The sequence below is a fragment of the Hyla sarda genome, chromosome 1 (assembly GCF_029499605.1).
Source record: "Hyla sarda isolate aHylSar1 chromosome 1, aHylSar1.hap1, whole genome shotgun sequence".
Classification (NCBI taxonomy): Eukaryota; Metazoa; Chordata; class Amphibia; order Anura; family Hylidae; genus Hyla; species Hyla sarda.
The window spans coordinates 48,295,903-48,309,542 of NC_079189.1; positions in this window are offsets into that span (position 1 = coordinate 48,295,903).

Here is a 13,640-nt window from a genome sequence, read left to right on the forward strand (position 1 = left end):
TGACTATTGTCTGATGATCCTTGAATAAAGAAAAACTTCTTTTACCGCATCCCGAGTGCTGGACGATACATCTTTTTTGCAATTTTTATCACAGTCTTAGGATCCCCAACACTGGATCAAATTGTAATAAACTGTTCACATGGCTATACTACCATGACTTCTGTTTTTGTCATCTCTGGTAAACCCATTGACGAACAATGACGTCTATCATGTTTTTTTTTTTGTGCAACAAAAGGGCTGCAGTTTATGTTTCTTACCGAACACATGCAAAGATCTTTAAAGGGGTACTCCGCCCCTAGACATCTTATCCCCTATCCAAAGGAAAGGGGATAAGATGTTAGATCGCCGCGGTCCCGCTGTAGGGGACCCCGGGGATCGCCGCAGCGGCCCCCCGCCATCATTACTGCACAGAGCGAGTTCGCTCTGTGCGTAATGACGGGCGATACAGGGGCCGGAGCAGCGTGACGTCATGGCTCCGCCCCTCATGACATCACGGCCCGTCCCCTTAATGCAAGTCTATGGCAGGGGGCGTGACGACCGCCACGCCCCCTCCCATAGACTTGTATTAACGGACTCGGGCCGTGACGTCACAAGGGGTCGGAGCCATTACGTCACGCTGCTCCGGCCCCTGTATTGCCCGTCATTACGTGTAGAGCGATCTCGCTCTGTGCAGTAATGATAGCAGGGTGCTGCAGCAGCGATCCCCGGGGTCCCCAACAGCGGGACCCTGGCGATCTGACATCTTATCCCCTATCCTTTGGATAGGGGATAAGATGTCTAGGGGCGGAGTACCCCTTTAAAAGTATGCCAGAAACCACAAAAAGCAAAAAAAAATTCAGACATGTGAACGGAGCCTAAAGCTGTAACAAGGTGTTGAGAAATGACACGAAGCAGTCACGCTTAGAGCAGCACATAGCGCCTCTACTTACTGTGATAACATTGCATTTAAACCCTGATGTTTTATGTCCCTTTCTAGCTCCTGGGCTATAACCCTGATGTAAGGAGATGTCACCAGAGCTCTCTGCTCTAATCCCTCATTATTTGTGTCAGGTACAATGCCGAGACAGATGCACTGTGGCTGATTCCTGCCCTAATACTTTTAGCGCGCTCCTATTAATCTGTAAACAATGTGTATTGGCTTTATACCCTAGATGTGAGAAGAGCTGGGATGAAGGTGACAAACGGTCTGCTCAGCTCTATGGCCAAGCCTGTATTTTATTTATACATGCTCACACCGAGCAGACAGTTTTATAGGAGCTAGTTTTTTTTTCTTTTTGTACAGTAGCGGATTACTGCTTGTGAAATTATGCTTATTTTATTATACAGCATTATAATGGTGCAACTGCTCTGTACCTTGGATTACTTATGTAGAACTAACACAGACAGTTACTATAATACTGCCCTTTATGTGTAAGAATATAAGTGCTATAAAACTGATCCCTATATACAAGAATATACTGTAAATACTATAATACTGCCACCTACGTACATGAATACAACTACTATAATATTGCTCCCTATGTACAAGAATATAACTACTATAAAACTGCTCCTATGTACAAGAATATAACTACTATAATACTGCCTCCTATGTACAAGAATATAACTACTATAAAACTGCTCCTATGTACAAGAATATATGTACTATAAAATGGCCTCCTATGTGCAAGAATATAACTGCTATAATACTGCCTCCTAGTACAAGAATATAACTATTATAATATTGCCTCCTATGTACAAGAATATAACTGCTATAATACTGCCTTCTATGTACAAGAATATAACTACTATAATACTGCCCCTATGTACAAGAATATAACTACTATAATACTGCCTCCTATGTACAAGAATATAACTACTATAATACTGCTCCTATATACAAGAATATAACTACTATAATACTGCCTCCTATGTACATGAATATAACTACTATAATACTGCTCCTATACAGAAATATAACTACTATAATACTGCTCCCAAGTACAAGAATATAACTACTATAATATTGCCCCATTATGTACAAGAATATAACTACTATAATATTGCCCCCTATATACAAGAATATAACTACTATAATGTTAACAGAAGAATTGTAGATATATCGCACTCACCCTCTGTAGTTGTAAAAGTGAAGATTTATTTCCAAGATGTACACATGGAAAAGCTTGGCATGAGGAGTGGAGGGTTCACTCCTCATGCCAAGCTTTTCCATTTTTACATCTTGGAAAAAAATCTTCACTTTTGCAACTACAGAGGGTGAGTGCAGTTTATCTACAATTCTGTTCACATTACTGTCTCCAAACTCAGTTATTTATCTGCACCCCCTGGTATTGCCTCAATTGTTGAACTGCCTCCCCTGAGCTAGATATACACTCTTCAAATATTGAATCTGCAAGCTGTGCCACCATTTGTCTTCCTCTGTATATAACTACTATAATACTGCCCCCTATATACAAGACTATAACTACTATAATACTGCTCCTATATACAAGAATATAACTACTATAATACTGTTCCCAAGTACAAGAATATAACTACTATAATACTGCCTCCTATGTACAAGAATATAACAACTATAATACTGCCCCCTATATACAAGAATATAAGTACTATAATATTGCCCCCCTATATACAAGACTATAACTACTATAATACTGCTCCTATATACAAGAATATAACTACTATAATACTGTTCCCAAGTACAAGAATATAACTATTATAATACTGCCTCCTATGTACAAGAATATAACAACTATAATACTGCCCCCTATATACAAGAATATAAGTACTATAATACTGCCCCCCTATATACAAGACTATAACTACTATAATACTGCTCCTATATACAAGAATATAACTACTATAATACTGTTCCCAAGTACAAGAATATAACTACTATAATACTGCCTCCTATGTACAAGAATATAACAACTATAATACTGCCCCCTATATACAAGAATATAAGTACTATAATACTGCCCCCCTATATACAAGACTATAACTACTATAATACTGCTCCTATATACAAGAATATAACTACTATAATACTGCCCCTATGTACATGACTATAACTACTATAATTCTGCCCCCTAGGTAAAATAATAAACAACTACTAAAATATTGCTTCTGTAGACAAGAATATACTGTAACTACTATAATACTGCCATAATTGTAAATGAGTAAAACTAATTACACTAACCAATCACTGGCACCTGACCTATTGTGACCAAAATGCTATACTCACATTTATGTGCTCTCCTATGCATAGCAGAAGACAACATTTGCCAGCCATGGACCCATTTGTTGGCTGTTCTTACACCACAGTATTAGGAGTGTACCAACACTGGTTGAACCATAGACAGACATCCGACAGAAGATCACACAGTGGCAATCCAGATGTGATTGATCCAAGAGGTGAGCGTTGGGTGGTGGTAGACTTACCACAGTGGGCCCAATGACCCAGCAGCACAACAGCGGGTAAGTATGACAAATTTTCACAAGAACCACGAGGCTTTCAGTGTTGACTGGGGTTCAATAGCTGATTCACCTGATAACCCTGTGTGATGTCCCAGTACGGGATATAGTCACTACAAGTCCCAGCAAGCTGCGAGGTCCTTCTGTGTTACTGGTCACCTCTCTGGGATCCTGGCCTAGCTATTTCCATCTGTCTACCTCAGTAAAACTACCATTAACCCTAACCTCGTGTTGGACTATTATTGCCCTGCCTAACCTAGGGATAGCGGTGCTACCGTTTGGGAGGTTACCAGGAAAACCACGCCCTGGCGTCACGAACATTTCGGGGTTAAAAACACTTGCCCCTGGGCTACAACATCTGACCCATACATCTCACCTTCACACCCTGAGACACCTCACCTGCATGAACTGAAACAATGCCTTGTTTGGGCCAAGGAAAGACGCTAATGGATCTCAAGGTCATCTGGAGTGACAAGTCCTATTTTTTTCTGAACTATACAGATGGCCGGGTCCTCATATGGCGTCAACAGCATGAAGTCTTATTCCATGGATGCACCATTGGAGTTCAACAGACCAGTGGTGACAGTGTGCATTTTTTCTGGAATATCTTAGGACCATTAGTCATCATACCACAATCCTTAAAGGGGTACTCCAGTGGAAAACAATTTTTTTTTTTTTTTTTTAATCAACAGGTTTGTAAATTACTTCTATTAAAAAATCATATTCCTTCCAGTACTTTTTAGGGGCTGTATACGACAGAAGAAATGCTTTTCTTTTTGGATTTATCTGATGTCACGACCACAGTGCTCTCTGCTGACCTCTGCTGTCCATTTTTGGAACTGTCTAGAGCAGGAGAAAATCCCCATAGCAAACATATGCTGCTCTGGACAGTTCCTAAAATGGACAGCAGAGGTCAGCAGAGAGCACTGTGCTCGTGACATTAGAGAAACCCAAACAGAAAAGCATTTCCTCTGTAGTATACAGCCCATAAAATGTATTGGAAAGATCAAGATTTTTAATAGGAGTAATTTACAAATCTGTTTAACTTTCTGGCACCAGTTAATTTAAAAAAAAAGTTTTCTACAGGTGTACCCCTTTAACCCCTTAACGACGCAGGACGTATATTTACGTCCTGCACCGGCTCCCGCGATATGAAGCGGGATCGTGCCGCGATCCCGCATCATATCGCGTGGGTCCCGGCGCTAATCAACGGCCGGGACCCGCGGCTAATACCACACATCGCCGATCGCGGCGATGTGCGGTATTAACCCTTTAGAAGCGGCGGTCAAAGCTGACCGCCGCTTCTAAAGTGAAACTGAAAGTATCCCGGCTGCTCAGTCGGGCTGTTCGGGACCGCCGCCGTGAAATCGCGGCGTCCCGAACAGCTGATCGGACACCGGGAGGGCTCTTACCTGCCTCCCTGGTGTCCGATCGACGAATGACTGCTCCGTGCCCGAGATCCAGGCAGGAGCAGTCAAGCGTCGATAATGCTGATCACAGGCGTGTTAATACACGCCTGTGATCAGGATGAAAGATCAGTGTGTGCAGTGTTATAGGTCCCTATGGGACCTATAACACTGCAAAAAAAAAGTTAAAAAAAAGTGTTAATAAAGGTCATTTAACCCCTTCCCTAATAAAAGTTTGAATCACCCCCCTTTTCCCATAAGAAAAATAAAACAGTGTAAAAAAAAAAAAAAATAAACATATGTGGTATCGCCGCGTGCGTAAATGTCCGAACTATAAAAATATATCATTAATTAAGCCGTACGGTCAATGGCGTACGCGCAAAAAAATTCAAAAGTCCAAAAAAGCGTATTTTGGTAACTTTTTATAACATTAAAAAATGAATAAAAAGTGATCAAAAAGTCAGATCAAAACATACCAATAAAAACTTCAGATCACGGCGCAAAAAATGAGTCCTCATACCGCCCTGTACGTGGAAAAATAAAAAAGTTATAGGGGTCAGAAGATGACATTTTTAAACGTATAAATTTTCCTGCATGTAGTTATGATTTTTTCCAGAAGTGCGACAAAATCAAACCTATATAAGTAGGGTATCATTTTAACCGTATGGACCTACAGAATAATGATAAGGTGTAATTTTTACCGAAATATGCACTGCGTAGAAACGGAAGCCCCCAAAAGTTACAAAATGGCGTTTTTTTTTCGATTTTGTCGCACAATGATTTTTTTTTCCGTTTCGCCGTGCATTTTTGGGTAAAATGACTAATGTCACTGCAAAGTAGAATTGGCGACGCAAAAAATAAGCCATAATATGGATTTTTAGGTGGAAAATTGAAAGGGTTATGATTTTTTAAAGGTAAGGAGGAAAAAACGAAAGTGCAAAAACGGAAAAACCCTGAGTCCTTAAGGGGTTAAATGGTGAGTTCTATAGGGATCTGTTTAGCTGACCATCTGCAGACATATGTTCAGGAGGTCTTCCCCGACCACAGCGGCATGTTCAAAGGACAATGCTCGGATCACTTGGGAGTGTTGGAGTAATACAAGAATTCTCCACATTATATCATCAAAGAACACAGAATGCGGTACTGTCACTGTATGTTATGCACTGTTTTCCTTACTGTTATATTTGGCGGTGTTAACGTGGAGTGTGAACAAGTGCTGCTGGTGGTGCTACACACACAGAACAATAGACGAACAATGGCTTCGCAATGAGGAGAGGAACGGAGCACTCACCCGGTAAACTGGCTGCAGCAGAGTGTCTCAAATCACGTCAGGTCAGTGAAGGAGCAGGGAGGCGGTAGATGGAAGCAGGGGAGTTCAGGCGTTGGGCACGGATCGAATCACACCGTTAGGTGTTTTGTCAGGCCCCTTAGGGAGGCGGCAGATGGTAACAGGGGAGTTCAGGCGTCAGGTACGGATCGTATCACACCGTTAAGTGTTTTGTCAGGCCCCTTAGGGAGGCGGTAGATGGCAACGGGGGAGTTCAGACATCGGGCACGGACCGTATCACACCGTTAGGTGCTTCGTCAGGCCCCTGAGGGCCTAATGGTGTGATACGGTCCACAACCGACGCCTGAACTCCCCCGTTACCATCTACCACCTCCCTGCTCCTTCACTGACCTGACGTGATTTGAGACACTCTGCTGCAGCCAGCTTACCGGGTGAGTGCTCCGTTCCTCTCCTCATTGCGAAGCAATTCTCCACATTGCCTACCTGTATCCACATTGAACTTGTTTGGGATATGATGGAATGGGCTGTGACATCTGCTCCTGCACCTATGCAAAATGGGTGTGTTTAAATCCAGGTCATCTCTTTGGCAGATAAGTGACAATCACCCACCCACCCCACAAGCCCTAATGTTTTGGCCTTGGCCTTGGCCTTAGTCTTAGTCGCTTGGATTTTGAGGTCTACTTGATCACTACGCGCTTTAGGCACATGTCTGCTCTCCTTACTTTTCTCTCCATTGGTGGAACTTGTTTGTGATTTGACTACAGCTCCATCTGCAGGCCAAATGATGCAGAATATTTAGGATGTAATGTAAGAAAACCATTTAGTGACTGTAAATGAAGTAGCAGCAATTTATAAAAAAAAGTCCTAGAAAACTGTTCCATAAACTGCATACGTTTTACAGTTTTTAAAGATGAAACAATAAAAACAAACAACCCATGTCCAAAAACTGCATCAAATCCCTTCAAAAGCTTTACCATGTCATGTGACTAAACCCTTAGGCTGAGTACAAGTATAAGCCGTATGAGGTTTCACTGAGCAGTTCTGCCATGGACCCTGCCTTTGAGTGGGCGCACTTTGAACCCAGCTCTCGCACCCTCTACCTGTAACCAATCTCAGGCCTCTCTTACCTACATTATATACTACAGAATTAACATTTTACCATCACTGTCATTTGAATTATCTTTTGACGTATTGTCCATTGTTTATTAGATACACCTTGGTAATACCTGGTTGGGCCCCCTTTTGCCTTCATTCTTCATGGCGCACTTTCTACAAGGAGCTGGAAACATTCCTCAGAGATTTGGTCCATACGGACATGATGGCATTGTGTAGTTACTGCAGATCTGTCAGCTGCACATCCATGAATCTACTGTTCCCTTACGTCCTAACCAGCAGCACAAGTGGGGTGTTCTGCCCCTGTGAAGCTGGCAGGACGGTGGAATTTTTAATTCCGCCCAAGTAATTAGCATTTTAATTATCTCCCCCATAAAAGGCCTCCTCCCCTAAGCCACATTGCTTTTTTCTGTCCTGTGCGGTCTTGGGGCACCCATAACACATTTATCAGTCATTACAGGGTTAATGCCAAACATTTGGAAGAGTTGGCCTTTGGGCAGTCTATCCTAAGTGCTGCTCTGCCGTAGTCCCTCCCTATTTGTGTTGTTACTTGCTAAGTCCCCACTTGTGCTGCTGGTTAGGACGTAAGGGAAGCGTTAATTTTTTACGTAAATTTGTTTTCCCTTAGTCCTAACAGCAGCACACAAATTTCCCGTTTTTTTACTTGTTATATAAGCAATGTGGCCTAGGGGAGGAGGCCTTTTATGGGGGAGATAATTAAAATGCTAATTACTTGGGAGGAATTAAAAATTCCACCGTCCTGCCAGCTTCACAGGGGCAGAACACCCCACTTGTGCTGCTGTTAGGACTAAGGGAAAACAAATTTACGTTAAAAATTAACGCTTCTATACCGGATTGAGATCTGGTGACTGTGGAGGCCATTGGATACAGTGCCCTCATAGTCATGTATGAGATGATGTGATGTGACATGGTGCATTATCCTGCTGGAAGTATCATCAGAAGATGTGTCCACTGTGGTCATAGAGGGATGGACATGGTCAGTAACAATACTCATGTAGGCTGTAATGTTTAACCAATACTCAATTGGTACTAAGGGGCCCAAAGTGTGCCAAGATGATGTCCCCAACACCAATACACCACCACCAGCCTGAACTGCTGATAAATGGCAGGATGGATCCATGTGGTCATGTTGTTTTTGCCAAATTCTGACTCTGCCATCTGAATATCTCAGCTGGAACCAAGACTCATCAGACAAGGCAACATTCTTCTGGTTTTCCACTGTCCAGTTTTGGTGATCCTGTGTAAATGATAGCCTCAGTCTACTGTTCTTAGCTGACAGGAGTGGCGTTGTCTTCTGTTGCTGTAGCCCATCTGTTTCAAGGTTGGATGTATTGTGCATTCAGAGATAGCATTCTGCATACCTTGTGTTTCTGTCATCTCTAACCAGTCTGCCCATTCTCCTCTGACATCAACAAGGCATTTTTGTCCACACAAGCTCACTGGATCTTTTTTGGACCATTCTTTGTAAACCCCAGAGATGGTTGTGTGTGAAAATCCAAGTAGATCGGTGGTTTCTGAAATACTTAGACCATCCTGTCTGGCACAGACAACCATGCCACGTTCACAGTCACGTACATCCCTCATTTATTTTCCTACTCTGATGCTCGGTTTGAACTTCAGCAAATTGTCTTGGCCACATCTATATGTCTGGACAACATGTTTCACCACGTTTATCCATATGACAGTAATGCTTAACAGGGGGGTTTCGAGTGAAAACATGTTGGTGACCTATCTTTAGTATAGGCCATCCACATATTTCCACTAGAAACCCACGTTGGCTATGCTGCAGAAATAAATATATAGATTTATCAAACTTTGCGCAAAGGAAAAGTGGAGCATTTGCTTTCATTTATTAAAAAGGTCTCCAAAAAAATCAGAGCAGGAATCTTAATGGTTGCTATGGGCAACTGCTCCACTGTTTCTCTGCTTAAGGTTTGATCTTCCTCTTTGTTGATGACGTAACTTCTAACCCAAACAACACAAGGGGGGAGATTTATCAAAACCTGTGCAGAGGAAGAATGGTGCAGTTGCCCATAGCAACCAATCAGATTGCTTCTTTCATTTTCCACAGGCCCCCTCAATACAACTCTATAGCAGAGCCGGAGCGCTGCCTTCGTCCAGCAACCTGGGGCCCCGTACAGGAGATCTGCAACTTATCCCCTATCCTTAGGATAGGAGATAAGCTTTTCAGCACTGGACTACCCCTTTAATGGGGTTTTTTGGCTGCTTTTTATACATTTTTATGGTACATGACCAAAAATAAGCAATTTTGGGCTTTTTGGTATTTTTTATGTTTATGTCATTGACTGTGTGGTTTAACCCCTTAAGGACTGAGCCCTTTTTCACCTTAAGGACTGAGCCCTTTTCCGCAATTCTGACCACCGTCACTTTAAGCGTTAATAACTCTAAAACGCTTTTACCGAATATTCTGATTCTGAGATTGTTTTTTTGTGACATATTCTACTTTATTTTGGTGGTAAATTTTCGGCGTTACTTGCATCATTTCTTGGTGAAAAATCCCCAAATTTCATGAAAATTTTGAAAATATTGCATTTTTCTAACTTTGAAGCTCTCTGCTTGTAGGGAAAATGGATATTCCAAAAATTTTTTATTTTTCTTCACAAATACAATATGTCCACTTTATGTTGGCATCATAAAATGAAAATATTTTTACTTTTTGAAAAAATTAGAGGGCTTCAAAGTAGAGCAGCAATTTTCAAAAATTTCATGAAAATTGCAAAATCTGAAGGGACAGATGTTACAGAACTACAACTCCCAGCATGCCTGGGCGGTCTAGGCATGCTGAGAGTTGTAGTTTGGCAACATCTGGAGGGCTACCATTTGGGCAACACTGTAACAGTGGTCTCCAAACTGTGACCCTCCAGATGTTGCAAAACTACAACTCCCAACATGCCCAGACAGCCTTTGGCTGTCTGGGCATGCTGGGAGTTGCAGTCCGACCTTCCTAGTGGTTGCCACAGTAAAGATCACTTTACTTTCACTTTCATTTCTCCCCCCCCCACCGTTGTTTCCGTACCTGATCCGTGATCTCCGCTGGATGTCTGCGATGATCGTCGGGACCCACGCATCTTCTCCTCAGGTACAGGCCTCCATCTTCTCCCTCTGTTCTGCCCGACATCCAGGGGTGGGCAGAACGGGGGGGTTTCCATGGCAACCCCCTGTCCTGTGCTTCCATTGGTCAGAAGCAGGCATCCCGATCCGGTCCCCAACCGGCTAGCGGCGGGGACCGGAATTCCCACGTATCCATACGCCCTCAGTCCTTAACCCCTTAAGGACTCAGCCCATTTTGGCCTTAAGGACTCAGACAATTTAATTTTTACGTTTTCATTTTTTCCTCCTCGCCTTCTAAAAATCATAACTCTTTTATATTTTCCTCCACAGACTAGTATGAGGGCTTGTTTTTTGCGCGACCAGTTGTCCTTTGTAATGACATAACTCATTATATCATAAAATGTATGGCGCAACCAAAAAACACTATTTTTGTGGGGAAATTAAAACGAAAAACGCAATTTTGCTAATTTTGGAAGGTTTCGTTTTCACGCCATACAATTTACGGTAAAAATGATGTGTGTTCTTTATTCTGAGGGTCAATACGATTAAAATGATACCCATTATTATATACTTTTATATTATTGTTGCGCTTAAAAAAAATCACAAACTTTTTAACCAAATTAGTACGTTTATAATCCATTTATTTTGATGACCTATAACTTTTTTATTTTTCCGTATAAGCGGCGGTATGGGGGCTCATTTTTTGCGCCATGATCTGTACTTTTTTTTGATACTACATTTGCATATAAAAAACTTTTAATACATTTTTAATAATTTTTTTTTTAATAAAATGTATTAAAAAAAGTAGGAATTTTGGACTTTTTTTTTTTTTGTTCACGCCGTTAACCGTACGGGATCATTAACATTTTATTTTAATAGTTCGGACATTTACGCATGCGGCGATACCAAATATGTCTATAAAAAAAAAATTTACACTTTTTGGGGGTAAAATAGGAAAAAACGGACGTTTTACTTTTTTATTGGGGGAGGGAATTTTCCACTTTTTTTTTACTTTTACTTTTACATTTTTTTACATTTTTTTTTACACTTGAATAGTCCCCATAGGGGACTATTCATAGCAATACCATGATTGCTAATACTGATCTGTTCTATGTATAGGACATAGAACAGATCAGTATTATCGGTCATCTCCTGCTCTGGTCTGCTCGATCTCAGACCAGAGCAGGAGACGCCGGGAGCCGCACGGAGGAAGGAGAGGGGACCTCCGTGCGGCGTTATGAATGATCGGATCCCCGCAGCAGCGCTGCGGGCGATCCGATCATTCATTCAAATCGCGCACTGCCGCAGATGCCGGGATCTGTATTGATCCCGGCACCTGAGGGGTTAATGGCGGACGCCTGCGAGATCGTGGGCGTCGCACATTGCCGGCGGATCCCTGGCTGCGATCAGCAGCCGGGATCAGCCGCGCATGACACGGGCATCGCTCCGATGCCCGCGGTTATGCTTAGGACGTAAATGTACGTCCTGGTGCGTTAAGTACCACCGCACCAGGACGTACATTTACGTCCTGCGTCCTTAAGGGGTTAAGGTCTTTAAAACGGGGCGTATGGACGCCCGCCGTCCTTAACAGGTTAATGTTATATTTTAATAGTTTGAACATTTATGCATGCGGCAATACCACAAATGTTTATGTTTATTTGCATTATTTTATTTTAAAACGGGAAAATGGGGTGTGATTCATACTTGTGTTAGGAAAGATTATTACCTTTTATTTTTTCCAAATTTTTTTTTTTTTTTTACTGTTTTAGACACTATGAGGGACATTTATCAGTGTTTGCTTATGTCTTCTTTTTTTTAGTAATTTTTTCCTTACTTTTTTTTTGCTTATGTGCGACTTATTTATCTACTGCTTTCAGCCTGTTGATAATTTTCTTTCACGTAAGAAATTTTTCCTTTATTACTTTGGTAGTAGCTTTTTCTGCTCCATGTTTGAGCTGGAGTAAATTTAGTCAATTTTTAACCCTGTTGCGACTTTTTTTTGCGCAGTTGCGACTGTGGCAGTTAATAAATACCTGACTACCCGTAGTCCATTTTAAAATTATTACTACGTAGTTAATTTTTGGAAAACTTGCTTTTCTCGCTTTCCAGTCAGAATGTTGCACGAAAAATCGTGTAGTCGCAGTTGCGACAATTTTGCAACAATTATAGTAAAGAAAACCTGACTAAACCCATTGATAAATGTCCATATATATACAGTGATCCCTCAACATACGATGGTAATCCATTCCAAATGAACCATCGTTTGTTGAAACCATCGTATGTTGAGGGATCCGTGCAATGTAAAGAATAGGAAGGTATACTCACCTGTCCCCGCCGCTCCGGACCGTCACCGCTGCCCTGGATTTCGCCCTCCATCGCTGTTGCCTCGCCCCCGGGGAGTCCAAGACTATCCGGACGTCTCTGCTTCCCCGGGATCCTCGCTCTCTGTCGCCGCCATCATGTCACTACGAACACCGCTCCTAATGGATGACAGGATGGCGTGTGCGGCGATGACGACGCAGGAGAGCGCCAGCGATGCAGCGTACCGGAAGAGGATGCGCCGGTGCCCCAAGGACAGTTGAGTGATCATCACCGCAGCACATGGGGCACGGTAAACACTGAAGCAGTCTGCTTTGCCGGATAGCCGTTTATGCGATGGCCCCGACATACAAAAGCAGCGTATGTTGATGCTGCCTTCAACATGTGATGGCCTCTGAAAGGCCATCGCATGTTGAAATTATCGTATGTTGGGGCCTTCGTAGGTGGGGGGGGGGGGGTCACTGTAGTCCCTTGCGATTGCATATACTGAACAATAGCACAGCATTGATAAGTGTTATCGACACTCCAATAGTTCAGGCTGTCAGTGGCAGGTAGGGACCCTCCGCCCATCCTCTTAGCTGATCAGGACCCCTCCATTACGTCTCAGTTGTCCCGGCCAGCAACAGAATTTCCCTCGTTTAAACGCCACAATCAAATTGTCTAAAAGTCCTGGAAAACACATCCCGGCAGCTCAAGGTAGCAGATGAGGGCACCCGCAGTGAAATCGCTGGGTCCCAATCAGCTGTTAGGACATAAGGAAGTCTATAATCTGCTTCCCCGCCATCTAATCGGCGCTCTTTTGTTGCAGAAAGCCATGGCAGCCTGTAGTAATGGAGCGCCGATAACACAGATCAATGCTGTGCTGAGGCACAGCATTGTTCAGTGTCTGCAATCTAAAGATTACATGTAATAGTCTCCTATGAGGAAACAAAAAAAGTTAAAAAAGT